Raw genomic sequence first — 17335 nt, 5'->3', positions numbered from 1 at the left:
GTTTAGTTTTCAAGCTCGCTTTTCGCACCATGTGAGAGAAAAAAAAGTTCGATAAAACTGCTATTGATTTTGTGGAACTAATGAGAGTCAAATCTAAGGTAAACTTAGATTTGAAACGATATAATTTGAGACAAGGGATGGGGGAAATAAACTATGTACCCAAAACGGATAAAGTAATTAACTGCTATCAGCTGGGCGAACTGCCAATCGATTTTTCGTTTAAGTTACGCATCGCGAGTCGAACTGAAGAAATCGCAGCCAGGTATGCATCCCCTCGTTAGGCCAGAAGTGGGCAGTAGCGCGCTACATGTAGCGGTCGCTACATTTTCAGTAGCGGTAGCGGAGCTACATTTAAAGCAATGTAGCGGTAGCGCCCGCTACATATTTAAGTAGCGATACGAGGTTTTGCCGCTACCGCTACATTTATAGGTAATGCCTTTAGATTTTACTTAATAGTTTTAAATATTATTTAAAAACCAGAATGATGCATAATATAAATTACAGAACAAAACTGTACGAAAGATTTCGATGTAGTGTTGTCAACCTCAGCCTGTTACTAGTGTCAACATGATAGTTGTTACCTGTTAAGTTGCTATCAGTTACCACTTACAGGTATTTTTTCATGTTTCAGTTTGCTTACAGTTACTTTCACAGTTATTTTTATGTTTCACCTTCCCTACATGGATGTCTACTTTAATCTACCAATCTCATAAATAATCCACATATATATACAAATAAAAGACTGTTTTTTATATGTATATGTGGATAATTTTTTAGATTGGTAGATTAAAGTAGGTATCCATGTAGGGAAGGTAAAACAAAAAATAAATGTAACTTTTATTTACTAAGCCTCAGTTATCGACGTCTGCGTGGGGACCTCATTGAAATACATATACAAGTATACTCATGGCTTATACAAGGTCCCAGAAGGATTACTAGAATTTGAAACAAGAACCAACACCAGGGGCCACGGCTATAAACTAAAAAAACAGCGTTGGAACACATCCATGCGACATTTCTTCTCGCTTCGAGTCACCGACAGGTATAACGGCCTCCCTGATGACATCGTTGGCGCTCCGAGTATGAACATCTTCAAAAACAGACTAGACGAAGCTATGCAGGAGCATATGTTCAGTCTTAAAATGCCTAGCAAATTAAGGACCAGGCAATAAGTCCAGCAGCTATCTCAATCAATCGTCAGCTATGTACATATTTAAGTAGCGATACGAGGTTTTGCCGCTACAGCGCTACCGCTACATTTATAGGTAAAGCCTTTAGATTTTACTCAATAGTATTAAATATTATTTAAAAACCAGCATGATACATACATAATATAAATTACAGAACAAAACTACGAAAGATTTCGATGTAATGTTGGCAACCTCAGCCTGTTACTACGTAGTGTCAACATGTTAGTTGTTACCTGTTAAGTTGCTACCAGTTGCCACTTCCAGGTATTTTTTCATGTTTCAGTTTGCGCACAGTTATTTTCACACAGTTATTTTTATGTTTCACTTTCCCTACATGGATGTCTACTTTAATGTACCAATCTCAAAAATAATCCACATACATATACAAATAAAAGACTGATTTTTTATATGTATATGTGGATAATTTTTTAGATTGGTAGATTAAAGTAGATATCCATGTAGGGAAGGTAAAACATAAAAATAAATGTAACTTTTGTTTACTGTATCTAACCCGTACTAGTTCGGTTAGGTTACTTGCAATAAAGTTGCATTGATAAGTTTGAAAATGTTTTTTTATCATTAAATGTTCTTGAGTAAATCCCAATAGCAGAACAATAAAAGTTTTAAAGATTTCCAATCAATTTGGCCATTGTAGCGGCGCTACATTTTACTGAAGCGGTAGCGATAGCGCTCGCTACAATCTAGTGGGTGTAGCGGTAGCGCCCGCTACATTTAGGGCATGTGTCGCCCGGCGACAGGCCACATCAGGCCTACGCTTCAGCGCCGACATCACTATGTTATGTAGCGGCAGCGGTAGCGCCGCTACATTTCAAAGTAGCGCTGCCCAGCTCTGTTCGTTACTTACCATTTTTCTTGCACAACTTGTGCAGAGATCCTGGAAGTTTCATCGTTCTGTCAGTGTCCTAGATTTTTTTAGCAAAATTCACCGTTTTTAGGTACACTCGTGATTTGAGACCTTCGTGGTGACAAATAGTTTTCCAATTTGATAAAAAGTTTGTCATAAAATGACACAAGAACATGATATGGCACACAGGAACAATTTATAATGTTGTTGCAGGAGCAACCAGAACATTTCCTTGCTAAAATGGAATTGAAAATTATCTCTGTTCAATTTTATGCTAACCTAAGAAGTGTCAATTCTTCTGTGTCACCAATCGCTAAAGAAAAACCAACGCGCGTGTGTTCAGTGTTCACGCATCCAACTTTTATTCGCGCATAAACAACATATCATATTCTAAATAAAATATTCTCATCTTCGCCTAGTAGTGATAGCCAATTTCTTGCAAGACTCTGGATTTTATCGCCTTAATTTATCATCTGGTCACATCATAAGAACGCCGAATACAACATTCACAACCTGCTATAGCATCATTGAAGTCCAATAACATTCTACATGCCACCTCGCTTTATTATTAGCCGCGTTCATCCCCACAAAGAGAACTTGTGTTTAATTTATGCATGATATCTGCCTGAAGTTGCTACAATATTGTGTGGTGTGATTCCGCTTGTACCATCTTATAGTTTGCAATCGTGATCCTCATCGACTTGCATTGAACCCGATATCCATGATATATAAGGTTTAAAACTGCATTAGGGAAGCAGAGAAAGCAGCCTTTTGGATGAATAACCATCAAACGCATGTGTGTTCTTGGTGACCACACGAGGTCTCACAAAAACTGTCTATGGCTTATTGAAAAAGCTGGCCACGAATCTCAAAGGCCATTTTTCCAGTGATAAATCTGTAATCTTAGAGGTGTCTGATCCATCATTATCCATTCACCATGCAATAGCAGTGCACCGAATGATGGTGTGAATGAAATAAATTTCACGCTTTTGTTGGCTCGAATATCGTTATCTATTCATCGTGGATTCGAATAGTTTTTCATGGCCTATCAAAGGCACGTGGGATTGGCGTATTGATCGGTTCGGCAATTAAACTCGTAATAAATCGTGCAGCAACTCGCATAGCAGCAGCCGCGCTCCAGCTCAGCGCTCAGACGCCAACCGCTCCTCTCCCGCGTTGCAGCACCACAGCGTAAGTACCACAGTGCCGCAGCACCACAGCGAAGGTACCACAGTAGCACCACAGCGAAGGTACCACAGTTTATTCATCATCGCATTTAATGCTTCGCTGAAAGTTTCATACGTACTTCGATAAATGCTAATGAATCAACAAATTAAATATCCTTGAACGACGGCCACGTGCATTGACGAAGCGTACATTGATGAATGTCAGAGCTAATGATGAACCAGACGTATTATTGATGTGTACTGTTATGACGTCATATAAAGGTTCAGACAGGGTCATTGTTAATGATGGATTATATGAACCCGTATTACATTCAGTCATTATATCTATAATCTATATGTATATCTTTGTATATACTCATCGATGCTACAATGAGTAACCGACCTATAACAGTACAACCGATGACGTACAGTCGAGTAAAATCTATTTTACATTTGACGTCTAATGAGCAATTCATTTTGCATAACGATTTCCTATTGTAATCATCTAGGTTTGAGACTTGATTAATATGTCATTTCATCGCGATCGTTGATATACGTATTATGAATAATTGCTACCTTCCAACTTTTAACATTCAATGCTAGATAAATTGGGCTAAAGTATTGTATTGAATTTAAATAATTCAAAGGTTGAAAGATTTGAGTATCCAAGACTTACCTAAATGCTTAAAAATGTATATAAATATAATTCTCATGAATGTAAAATAATGACGAAGTAAAGGTTCATTATAAATTAAATTTCACGTCGTGCACGATTTTGCGGAGTTAAAACAAAATCGAAAGCTGCAAGAGCTAAAAGGCTATAAATAATTGTAATGATTACATTAATTTCAATAACGTGCACTGAATTTCAATAGCACGAAGAGCAAATAATCATAAACAACTATTGTCGAGTGTATATACCGATAAAATGATTGTCAAAGTAAAAAGTGAATATGCTAGACTCGAATAACGAAGTCGTTTCGTGATGAGAAATTCTACTCGGAAGAGTCAAGAAACATTTGTCATGCAAGGAGTAGTGAAAACGTTACGAAACATGGATAACGGCAGCGAAACATTTCTATATCACTTTGTTATTCTAAAATATAGGTAACTCTAAATATGTAATTTATGCCAATGTCTATGCAACAATATCATGTTCTATATTTTGCCCAATAATTCGAACAATGGTTGAATATATATGAAGTGTTATCTTCTTTGTTCAAATATTGCATTATATTTGAATAAAGGGCAGCGAATGACATATGGTTTGATACAATTAGTGTGTTTACCTACTCGAATGCAAAATTTCCTTAGTTTGAAATTAAAATGTTGATATCATTGGTTACATGAACGCAGAATGTATTTTAAACGGTTTTATTTTTACTGTATTAGACCGTAAATAATTTTAGAGCAAATTTTTGCAACGTTTATACTTTAAAGATGATTAGTGTTTTGCACTTTAAGACTTGAATTTCATTTCAATTTAGTAGAGATGAGGACTCTAAGATATTAACCAACCATTGATTGCGATTATGGCTTCTGAATTTATTAATTCATAAATTTGTTTGACATATCGCCAAAGAACGTAGCGTTAAATAGCACAGTGTTCAAAATTCCCAGTTCGGATTTTGTTAAATTTCGTTGGAGATAAACCGGTTATTTTAAAAGTGTCATCCTCCGTTTTTTTACTGTTAAGTGAAGGAACTGTATCCTCATATATTAATCAATCACTTATACAACTTTTACGACTTTACTTAAGGTATGAGATGCGATATTGACCGGAAGCTCTGAACTAGATGTTTTCTTGATTTTGATTAAAATCGAGGACGATCTTCACCGAGGGAGGGGGGGGTCGTGTCCGAGATTAATTTGTGGATACAAATTCTCATGTATTTACCACCAGACCCATAGTTAGCTATGAGTCCATTGTGTCACTGAGAGCTTGCCTCTGACTCTGAGTCGAAAGCTTAAACAGCATAAGTGTACGGAGAATTTGTACCCGGTGAACGGAGGTACGAAGTCTAAAATTGTCCTGGAAACCTTCGTAAAGCCACAGTAACTAACAAGTACGCTGCAAAGTAACTCGCGTTAAAGTTACTCCTTACCTAACGGTCGACGTCGATTTATCCTTTTACCACTAATATAACTCTTATGTATTGGGACACTGTATCAAGGTACCACAGTTCTCTAGAGAGATGAAGTCTTACTTATCCCTCAAGCATTTATTCAACGAATCCCTGTCCTCAGGTTCAGATAAAAATATAATAAGTCTGGAGGCGCATAATAATTAAACGTGACTATGGGACAAATAGTTACCAAAGATTTAGTACTGAAAATCATCAGTCCGCTTGAATAAAATGTTTACTAAGAATTTAAAAACTAAGAAAATGCTTTAAATAAGATAGAGTGGATTTGTTTTTTTTGTTGCGTTTCATTTCTTGCCAAGTTGCCAAGGGATTAATCGTTAAAGGCTGATGCCATCACAACCTTATATTATTAGTGATCGTTACAAAATTATTCTCATATTAATAGTTGAATAAATATTTGAATGTAGATAAAAGTAAAAAATATAACTCAGCACTCACTGCTGTGAGTGACAAAGAGCGCATTTTCTCGTCGACGAAAACGTGAAGTCACGGACAGACGGACAGACAGACGGACATGACGAGCACAATAGTGCCTTTTTTCCATAGATGAGAAAATGCGCTAAAACGTGAAGAAAATTTTGATTTTATATACAATTATATATATTAAACACTTAAAATAATACTTTAACTATCATATTACTTATAACATGAACGTAAATTTATTTTTCTTCGTTCACTTCTACCACGCAGACACTGCAAAGACAGACAGCTTCTCAAGCTTGGCATGGAACTCCCGGTGGCAATGAACGGCTCGGCGCTGGAGGTCTTCCATAGAACTCCAGGCTGTATCACCGTCGCCGTGTCTGCCGTGAGTAAACATGGCGCTCAGAATTATCTGGAACAGATTACTGAATACTCCGTGGTACAGAATACGGCGGGGTGCTGAATACTACGGGTACAGAATACGGCGGGGTACTACGAAACTCAGAATACTACGAAATTTATACATTATATTTTATTTAAACACAGAATACTACGATATTTATATAGTTGTATACTCCGGAATACAAAAATGTTACGATCAGCGGTCTCCTCTGACGGTGTATTCATATACATACTTATATATGAGGTATGACGATGTATTTACACATTGCATTTTATATAAGTATTATTTGTTCACGGGAGCAAATCTTCACCCTTGGTTGAGAAATGATCATCTTCGATCCCTGGAGCGTTTAATCTGTTAGTAATTGTATCTGACGGGCATCAGTTTTCAATCCTTAGATGTAAAAATAACCCTTGTTTGATTCATTGATGAACTTCTCGTAAAATCACACTTGTGCAGAAAAGACAAGAAAACAAATTCTCAGGTGTATTTTTTTCTACAAAATAAGAGCAATTTTGCCAGTTGCCTCGATCGTAGAGACGAATATCGTAATTTAAGTAAAAACTATGTTTTAAACAAGCTCTCAAAACACTGAGATTAAGAATTCTCGTATTTATATTTTATTGCGTTCTGACAGAGCCCTTTAAACGATAATCATACAAAATTTTAATAAAAGAAAATTAAGATAATGCGACAAAAAGGTATATATAGTTTATTTCTGAACCCGACTGATTTACTTTAGAAGCAATAACAAAAAAAAACCTCAAAATTCCAGACTATTTATTCCTTTTCTGTCGTGTTATTGGTTTGCCAGCTCGTCAGTATCCAGAATAATTCATGGAATCATTGTGTGCGTAAAATGAGCATTCAGCTTCACTTACAGGGTCATTACTGATACCTTTGTTTCATCGCTCCAGCGTGTTGAAAAAAATATTTAGATTCTCAGCCGTTTTCTATTATAAACTTCCCAAGGCCAGACTTTTACTTTCCAAATGAAGTGGGGGTCTTTGTTTCACTCGTCAATGATCGACTATAGACCTTTCATCCTCTATTTGATTTCATTTAAATTTCATCATCACAGTTCTTCATCGGATGCGAGACGAGGATGACCTCTACTTTATGACGGCATATGCACGATTTAAAAGTTCAGTTCAATCGAATTAATTGTAAAGTTACTATGGTACATTTTTCAGCTGTCATGTTAACAACAACGTTCATGATTTAACAAAACGCGGCATTTCTTGGCCACTTAATTCATCATGAGAGCCACAAAAGGTTGCCAATGGTCAAGAATTAATGACCGATTCGTCTCTGAAATTCACCTACAATTACGCAAAAGCTTGACTGTAGAGAAGCATCACTCCAGACATGTATAAACCACACCATTTCTACAGGCTATTACAACCCCCAACTTGATTCCAGGCATTTATAAACCCCAGCATTTCTACAGGCTATTACAACCCCCAACTTGACTCCACGCATTTATAAACCCCAGCATTGCTACAGGCTATTATAACTCCTACATGACTCCAGGCATTTTTAAACCCCAGCATTGCTACAGGCTACAACAAAGCCCAACATGACTCGACGCATTTATTAACCCCAGTTTCTACAAGCTACATCAAAGCCCTGCATTGCTACATGGTCAATTACAAAGCCCAGCATGACTACAGGCTAATATGAAGCTTTATGAAGCTTAACATGAATTGAGGCCAACACGTGAAACATGAAGCCATGCATGGCTCAAATTTTTTGATAAGCCCAGCATATTTGCATCCGAAGATTGGCCTACCGTGGCTCATGCTAACTAAACATCTAATTCGTACTTTAACATACTATATAAACTTAAATATGACGCATATTAATAATAAATCCTGCAATGATTCCAATCTACTAACATGCCTACAATTCAATTTACTCTAAATCGTACTTGGAATTCGCTTCTCAAAAAATCTGCCATTGTCCTGTGTTCAATAAATCTCCAAGTACGACACAAACACACTGAAAAGCCTGCTACAACTCCAGCGCCTTTTGCTTGTCTTCAGTCTCCAGACTAAAATTAAGTCCTAAATTTGCTCTAGCCTTCAATAATTTCATTTATCCCTAGCCTACCGTAGAGATATAATACACTGGAGCTTTCTACATGAAACTTAGAATGTCCCCAGCATAGAGATAAGCTTAAACTCCACCCTTGCTTTGAAAGCGGATTAGAATTAAGGACCAGGAAAAACTACTGCAAGTCGTAGTGACGTATTTTTAGTAGAGTTTAGGAAATTTGTTCAAACCGTTTATTTTTCAGTTTAGCAAATTTCACATGAAGGTAAATCGGATGAATGCTTGACGTGTCCGTCAAACATCCAATTTCAAATTTCAGACTGCCTCTTTTCCAACTTTTTTATTATCTTTTCTGGGAGAAAGAACACAGTAATCAGGCTCTTATGATTTGGAACAAAGAGCGCATCAGCGATTCAGAGCTGCGAACCTCAAGTTAGGTTCATGCCAATTAATTTACTCTGCCTACGGTCCTGCTGCTCACATAATTCCTAATAAAATATCAGTTTTTGGCTGTCTTCAGACTGACGAGAGTAAATCTTTTGTACGCAGCTATTTCTCTCAATTTATTGAATGAAAATTAAATTTAAAGTTTCTGTAGTAGCGTTTGAACCACGATTATTTTATATTATATATTCTATCATAAGTTTGTCATATTTTTTCGCTTGGCTAAAAACAGTGGCCGCCACTAGTGGACGTGCGGCCAGTTCCCTTCACTGGCAGCCATGTGTCCATTTTCCGCTTGGTGATGGAGCGCCTCAAGTGGTGGTAGGTAATCTGCTAAAAATTCTCCCAAAGTATATTTTCTAATTCAAATATGCCGTAAATTATGAGTGCATTAAAATATAAGCAAGCAAAAAGTTGAGTGTCAATATAATTTCTTGGAAATTTTGTACCAAATTATCGATATGTTCGCTGCGCAAACTTCATCAATATAATATAAAATTTATCCCTGTCACATCTAGGAATTTATCAGTGTTGAAAGCAACGCTATATTAGCGTTGTTTGTTGTGTTTGTTCAATTCTACCTAGTGACATTGTTCATAATATTAGTATTTAGTTCAACTTATTCCTACAGTCTCGAATAGCGTTATCCTAATAAAAGGAAACACGAGAATATAACGTTTATAACTGGCATAATTTTTAGTTTCAAATTCATTACGTTCATCCAGAATTTGCTATTTCCTGTGGCAGTTATTACTTGTTGCCGACGCCTGACCAGCAGTGGGGGGACAAGTTGAACGGCACGTGGACGGGCATGGTGGGCATGCTGGACAGAAAGGTCAGAATTACTAATTTTGTTATGAAACACATTGTTTATAAATTAATGAAACTATTAAAATAAAACATACAGAAAATATTTTTTACAGATAATATGAAACCTTCAATAAAGGAAGGGCGAAAAAATTATAAACAAAGTCAAACATTATATCATTCACCCGAGACCTTAGTCCATAGTTCTAGTCACTGTCGTTCCCATACTATCGAAAATTAATTTAATTCCTTGTGTTCCTTGTACATGAAGTTAAAGAGGCTTATTGGGTCAATCATTGGTGGCAATCTCAAGAAAATAATCTTTTTAACGCATTTTCTCATTTATGGAAAAAAGACGCTATTGTGTTCGTCATGTCCGTCTGTCTGTCCTTCTGTCCGTGACTTCACGTTTTCGTCGACGAGAAAATGCGCTCTCTGTCACTCACTGCAGTGAGTACTGAGTTATATTTTTTTGCGTTACCATCTCTCGGCAGAGCTTAGAGCTCACGCTGTCCTGACCACCCAGTTTATTTAAACTAATAGGAAGAATTTTTACGAACTCATCCGCTACCTAGAATCTAATTTAGTAAATGTCTGCCAGAATTAGCATTAGAACTGATTTAGAATTCAAGATTTATGGACATTTTTTCTCACTTGTTTTGAACGCTCTTGAAGTAATTCATGAAGAGAATGCCCAGAATGTTTTATATGATTGCTAATCATCTATACTTATGTTGCTAGGGACGCACTCAACAAAATGAATAAAGCCATCTTCGTCCCTGCATTGTTCAGCCTTGTGATCGAATAGGTACTTCCCATTGGCTCAAGTGATAAACGAGTTCTGATTTATCTTTATTACAGATTAAAACCAAGCCTTGGTAAACACCGAAACCAGAAACGAGACACTTTCGAGACTATTGCTGAAATTCTTGAGCTATTCTTGAGGTTCTGAGATTTGAGCTATTTCTGAGACTCCTGAAACACACAAATGGAACAAATAAATATCTAACCAGGTATTAATCTAAACATGCATATCCGATTAATAATCAGCACGACTAAAATCTTATTAATAAATGCTACTGAAATATTTACAAAAAGTATACACAGATGGAAACCATAGATAACTCTATAACTAACATTCACTTTATTCCTCAAATCCTATCAACACAAGACGTACCTTATATACATATCCACGGCACACGCGATACTGAATCCGCTTTCTTATTTTGGACAAGGTCACGTCTAACTCTTTCTAACGCAAAATCACAAATTCGTTATCAGTTCAATCCCCAACAATGTCACTGTTAATTTAATGGTCTTGAAAAAGCTGTAGCTCTGCTTCAAATTATCTGATTTCTTTAAGATCATTACAAATTGCTAACAATTTATAACTATTGTTTTCCTGGTTACTTCGCAGCTGTTTTTCGCTGCGTATTTAAATGTCTTTTATGTAGCAGGGTGGCCCAGTGCATAAAGTTCAGAGAACCAAGATTGTCGCAGAGAAGCGCGGGTTCGATCCCAGCTCTGTGCGCCAGTTTCTGGTCAGAATCGGCGAGACAGAATTGTAGCAGTGAGTTGCGAGTTCGAGACCGCAAAATGCTGTGAATGTTCTGCGATGTTAAAAATCGGCGACAGGCCTCCGGCCTACTAAACGCTGAAACCGCTATTAAACCGCTATTTACCTCAAACTAGGAAGCAGATTTGGCTCTGGGGCCACTGGGAGTGACGTTACTGAGGACAGAAGTCGTGGATTACGCAGCTGCCTACATGAACAGCGATAACAACTTCCTATACAAAGCCATCACAAAAATCCAGCCCGACATGTTCATCTTCACTAAGCCTTTCATCGATCAGGTTTTTGACAATATTTTAATTGTTTTTGCACCTCATTATAATTCATTATACATTATATAATTATAATTGGATAATATATAATATATTATACAATTATATAATATAATATAATATAATATTGGAAATATCGATAAAAATCCCTTTCGTGAACTATCGATGAAAAATTAGGTCGAAGTGCTTCAGAAGTGGATGAAGTCTTTCATGATAGGTAACTTCGATTAAATTGCGAATATTCTGTTTATAAAATACGTTGAAAACCTCTATGCAATTCCGCAATTTTATAACCGGAAATATTTCACGGTTGAAACTGCATTCATTAACATATATTCCATTTGAAACTGAAACTAGCTTAGTTTATCAAAAATTCTAGAACGCATGGAAAATTATTTTAAATCAAGCAAGCCACATCTAAGAAATTGCTGCGTTTGTATCTGTAAAAACGCGTATTTCTACTAAAAAATAAAACTCGACAATACCTGCGGCCTTAATTTAAATGCAAATAGTCTTTATTGTGGCAGTTACAGGAATTGATATTATTCTTGGTAGAGCACTGGCTCTTCCAGTCTTAATTCAAACGTAGATCAATCAGCGATGCTGTCTGGGCTGTCTGTCAGCGCGTCCGCTGGGGCACAACGTTAGGTCTGGAGCTAGGGTCTGCAATGGGGTCGATATCGACCCTTAGAGGTCGAAGACAGCACCCAAGGGACGATAAAGGGTCAAAACCAGGCCAAATAATTGATATCGAAAAATTATTTACGTTTTCTAGACCATATATCCGGCAATAGGGTCGATATCGACCCTTGGAGTCCGAAGACAGTACTCAAGGGTCGATAAATTTAAGGGGTTGAAAGGAGACCAAATAATTAGAATGAAAAAATTAATAACGTTTTCTACACCTTATACACGAATACATTTTTGTATTCGACAATGCTGTCAATTTCGACCCCTGGTGGTCGAAGACGGTACTCAGGGGTCGATAAATTCAAGGGGTCAAAACCAGGCCAAATAATTGAAATCGGAAAATTATTTACGTTTTTCTAGACCATGTGTCAAAAACATTTCTGTATTCGGCAATGCGGTCGATTTCGACCTCTGGTGATCGTAGAAATAACTCAGGCGTTCGATAAATGGAGCTGGTCGGAATGAGGCCAAATAAGTAAAAATGAGATAAATATTTAAAATATTTAAGACCATAAATAGAATTTTCATTTTTGCACAAAAAGTTGAAGCTTTGTCAAATTCCAATCAACAGGATAAAATTTTAATCTTCAAAAAATTAATGTAGTGAACAATTGCTTTCAGTACAGTTATCGCAATTGAGTCAGCGTGCGCTGGTGCCAGCGCAGTCCATATGACACTTTTTTTTTTCATTACGGATTTGTAATTGAATCAATGTTTATTAATTATTAAACCTAAGTATTGCTAGATTTCAATACGTTCAAAATTATCTATGTGATGGTAAAGTTCAAAGTTCATATGAAGGAGCAGACGGATAAAAAGTTTGGCGACCTCTTGCTCTTATATTGATTGTCATTTCTATATCTAAGGCGATTAAACAAAATTGGGGATTCAAAAATTGGCGAATGGCAATTTATAAATGATTTGGTTTATAAGAAAAGGGCTGGACTAGAAAATCCACGCGTATATCTACATTGGAGAATTTGATCATAATTGAAGCGTTCGAACGGTAGAGCTCAATAAAGAAAATTCTAACAATCGCTTCGAGAAGAAGCTCCAGGTCAGGAAGCAGGGGAGTTGTTTTAAAGTAAGGAATACTTATAACTATACTATACTAATGTTTTTAATGCAAAGCATGATTTATTCGATGGCATCAAAACTCAGCATGAATTGATTCATAACCAACCAAATGCTTCTATTGATTACACCCCTCATTATCGGAAGAACATCAAAGTTTATCTGAACATTTATCGGTCAACTAATCACTCTCGCTACAACCTAAAATCGAGGTTTTTAATATGACCACGTAGGACTAGAACTGGAAAAAATTATGATAATAAATGACTTTTCTAACAATGCACTCTGCTATTTTTGTGCATAGAAGGAGCACCTTTTCTCACACTCGTAACTTAAACGTACGTTGCAATCATAACTTAAACGTATACATAAAATAAGTGTTGCAAACCGCTTGTAATTCAAGCAACAGCACCAACTATGATTTGATCATAGAACTGCTTCACTGATGGCTTTGACACAAGCGAGCCTATTTCGGTTATCACCTTACCTGGTCGTGATGAATATTTCGGTTATCACCTTACCTGGTCGTCGAGCCTATTTCGGTTATCACCTTACCTGGTCGTGATGAAATTTGTTCATGTAGGTGTGGACGTACACGCTCGCTGCCATCCTCGTCATAGCGGCCAGCTCTGCTCTGCTTAACTTCACTCAACCTCGCGCTCTGTGAGTCTCGCTAACCTAAGCAGATTTAGGCAAATAATTACGCATATTATTGTTTTTAATATTATTGTTAATGTTATTGATGTTATTATTGTGATTATTAATGTTATTGTTAATATTATTATTGTTAATCAAATTATTATAATCATCATTATTAATATTATCAATATTAATATTATCGTTATTATTATTAATAATTTATTTTAGGTAATATTATTTACAATTTTTATTATTGTTACAATTACTAGTATTTTTAGGGCATCATATAATTTTATATTATTAGGTAGGAACTGAAATCTTCCAAAAAAAATATTTGATATAATTGCCCTATCATTATTGTAACCAGGACAAGCATGACTAATGAAGTAGAAATTAAGTTCATAACAAATGGCAACAGAAAAAGACAATATAAATTACAAGCATTTTTGCGAACAGAGTATTTACTCATGACTATTAATTTGGTAGAGCTATTTTATTCCAGAGCAAATTTCGTGAATTTAATACAATACCGGCTACAATATTTACCTTTGATTCACTAACGGATAATTATCAATTTAATTTGATTTAAGTTCCAGAGTGTATAAGAACAAAGAAGTTCATCGATTTGATGAGAAAGAATCCAAGAAAAGCGTTGGCCTTCGATCGCTGGAATGGAGTCTTCGTGTGTTGCTTTCCCAAGGTAATACCTGTCTTATGGGTGACCTGAGTCATGGGTGTCTGTTGCCTGAGTCATGAGTGTCTGTTGCCTGAGTCATGAGTGTCTGTTGCCTGAGTCATGAGTGTCTGTTGCCTGAGTCATGAGTGTCTGTTGCCTGAGTCATGAGTGTCTGTTGCCTGAGTCATGAGTGTCTGTTGCCTGAGTCATGAGTGTCTGTTGCCTGAGTCATGAGTGTCTGTTGCCTGAGTCATGAGTGTCTGTTGCCTGAGTCATGAGTGTCTGTTGCCTGAGTCATGAGTGTCTGTTGCCTGAGTCATGAGTGTCTGTTGCCTGAGTCATGAGTGTCTGTTGCCTGAGTCATGAGTGTCTGTTGCCTGAGTCATGAGTGTCTGTTGCCTGAGTCATGAGTGTCTGTTGCCTGAGTCATGAGTGTCTGTTGCCTGAGTCATGAGTGTCTGTTGCCTGAGTCATGAGTGTCTGTTGCCTGAGTCATGAGTGTCTGTTGCCTGAGTCATGAGTGTCTGTTGCCTGAGTCATGAGTGTCTGTTGCCTGAGTCATGGGTGTCTGTTGCCTGAGTCATGGGTGTCTGTTGCCTGAGTCATGGGTGTCTGTTGCCTGAGTCATGGGTGTCTGCTGCCTGAGTCATGAGTGTCTGTTGCCGGAGTCATGAGTGTCTGTGTCAATTGCAAGCAAGAAATAATTTCATATTGCAAGCAATATGAAATATCTATTGTAAGTGCAAGCAAGAAATAATTTCACAATGAATCTTTTTCCCTGGTCTGCGCTGTTCATTCTGAAAACACTGCAGAGATTAATTATGTTAATTTATTATATAACTTTAGCATGCAGTTCATGTTGATTATTTGATGAAATTATCATGTGAACAATTTAAAAAGCATCTTAATATATTTATAATTTATAAATATATTAAGATTTATTTATAAACATTACATAATATATATTATATATATTACATACGCAATTTATAAACATTATATAAAACTATAATTGTATTACCTTATATTAATTGACTCGGCAGATTTATTATACGGACCAAGAGGTGACTCTGGACGAACGTTGGCCTTGATTTGGATGCTCACGAGCACCGTCTTGTCCTTGACGTATCGGTGCAACCTTAAGGCCATACTCATCACAAATAAGGTTAATATGCCATGAAAAATATTAAAAAACATTGCCATAATTACCTGTAAGGTCATTAAGAAAATAAAAATTTAATCTGAAACTGCAAAGGTATTTTTATTTTTAATTAAAAAAAATTGTGTACCGTAACAGTTTTATTTATTGTTGAAAATTTGTTCATGTACTAATGGTGTCATTGAGTTCAAATTCATTATCATACGAACTTTTATTATTTCATTTGCATTATTAAACGAACTAAGAAAATTAAGAAAAGTAATGCATGAGAGCTATACGTATGTTGGCATGCCAACTTTTCAATGAGTATATACTCATCACAAATAAGGTTAATATGCCATAAAAGTTATTAAAAAACATTGCCATAATCACCTGTAAGGTCATTAAGCAAATAAGAATATAAGGTGAAACTGCAAAGATAATTTTATATTTAATTCTAAAAAATAGCGCACCATAACAGTTATATTTTTCGTTGAAAATTTGTTTGTGTATAATGTGTAATTGAGTTCAATTTCGTTATCATACGAACTATTATTATTTCAGTTGCATTATTAAACGAACTAAAAACAATTAAAAAAATTATGCATGAGAGCTATACGTATGTTGGCATGCCAACTTTTCAATGAGTACTTGTACATTATGTATAATATAATATTATGTATAATATAATATTATGTATATCTTCTAATTCACGGAAAAACGGAACTTTGTCACGTGGACCTAGAAGATTTTGGACGATCCAACTGACGTCAATAATTATTGCTTTAAAGTTGTACTAGCAGACAAATGTAGCCTAATCTACTCAGGTGTACATTAATAATCAATCGCTTGGAATGTCTCATACTTTTGTGTAATATCTCGTATTTATAGCGGTGTCTATAATATCTACCTGTTCTTTATTATATAGTGTCTAGCCTTATTTAGTGTCAACATGTTATCATATAGTGTCTAGCCTCTGCATCATGATTTTTTATTTATTATTTTACTACCAAAACAAATTTGATTGAATTTGAATGATCTGTCGTTATTGATTCAGGTTAAACTTCCGTTCGACTCCATGGAGCAGCTGGTGCAGCAGACGGAGTATAAGTGGACTTTAGTGGACGGCACTTACTACGGTGGATTCTTCAAGGTTTTTTATCCGCATAATTTTTTAATTATTAAGTTTCTTACAAAGGATATACTCTATTTGGTTATGAAAACAATAGTATATACTTAATGATATTCATATACCAGTTTACAAATTCTTTGAAAATTCTTGCATCGGCTTCTTGAGTTTTTTGAATGAAATTAGACGTGAATTTTATTAGGATTTATATTACCATTTTATTGATACAAAAATTTAAACGTTTATAACCAATATATATTATGTTGCGATCGTTTATAAAATTGATTAAATATTAGCCTCCTGAATGCGTTATCTCAATTACGTGACTGCGTACTTATTGACGTGACTATTGACTATTATCTCTGACTTACGTGACTATTGTCATAAAGAATCAAAATTGTTTCTTTAGGTTAAAAACCTCAAAGTTGCAAATTGAAATAAAAAATTTAAATAAAAAATTAAAATCAAAACTGTCTTCTTTTTCAGGCGGCCCACGAGACCTACCCGGACACGGTGCAAGGCCGCATGTGGCCTCTAAAAGACGAGCCGCTCAAAGACGCTGAGGCTGTCGTACCTGCAGCGCTCGAGAAAAAAGTTGCAGGTGCTTATATAACAGTTTTTAGCGCATTTTCTCATTTAGGGAA

The sequence above is a fragment of the Hyalella azteca genome, unplaced genomic scaffold, assembly GCF_000764305.2.
Source record: "Hyalella azteca isolate HAZT.00-mixed unplaced genomic scaffold, Hazt_2.0.2 contig9924, whole genome shotgun sequence".
NCBI classification, from domain to species: domain Eukaryota; kingdom Metazoa; phylum Arthropoda; class Malacostraca; order Amphipoda; family Hyalellidae; genus Hyalella; species Hyalella azteca.
This window is presented reverse-complemented; position numbering follows the sequence as displayed.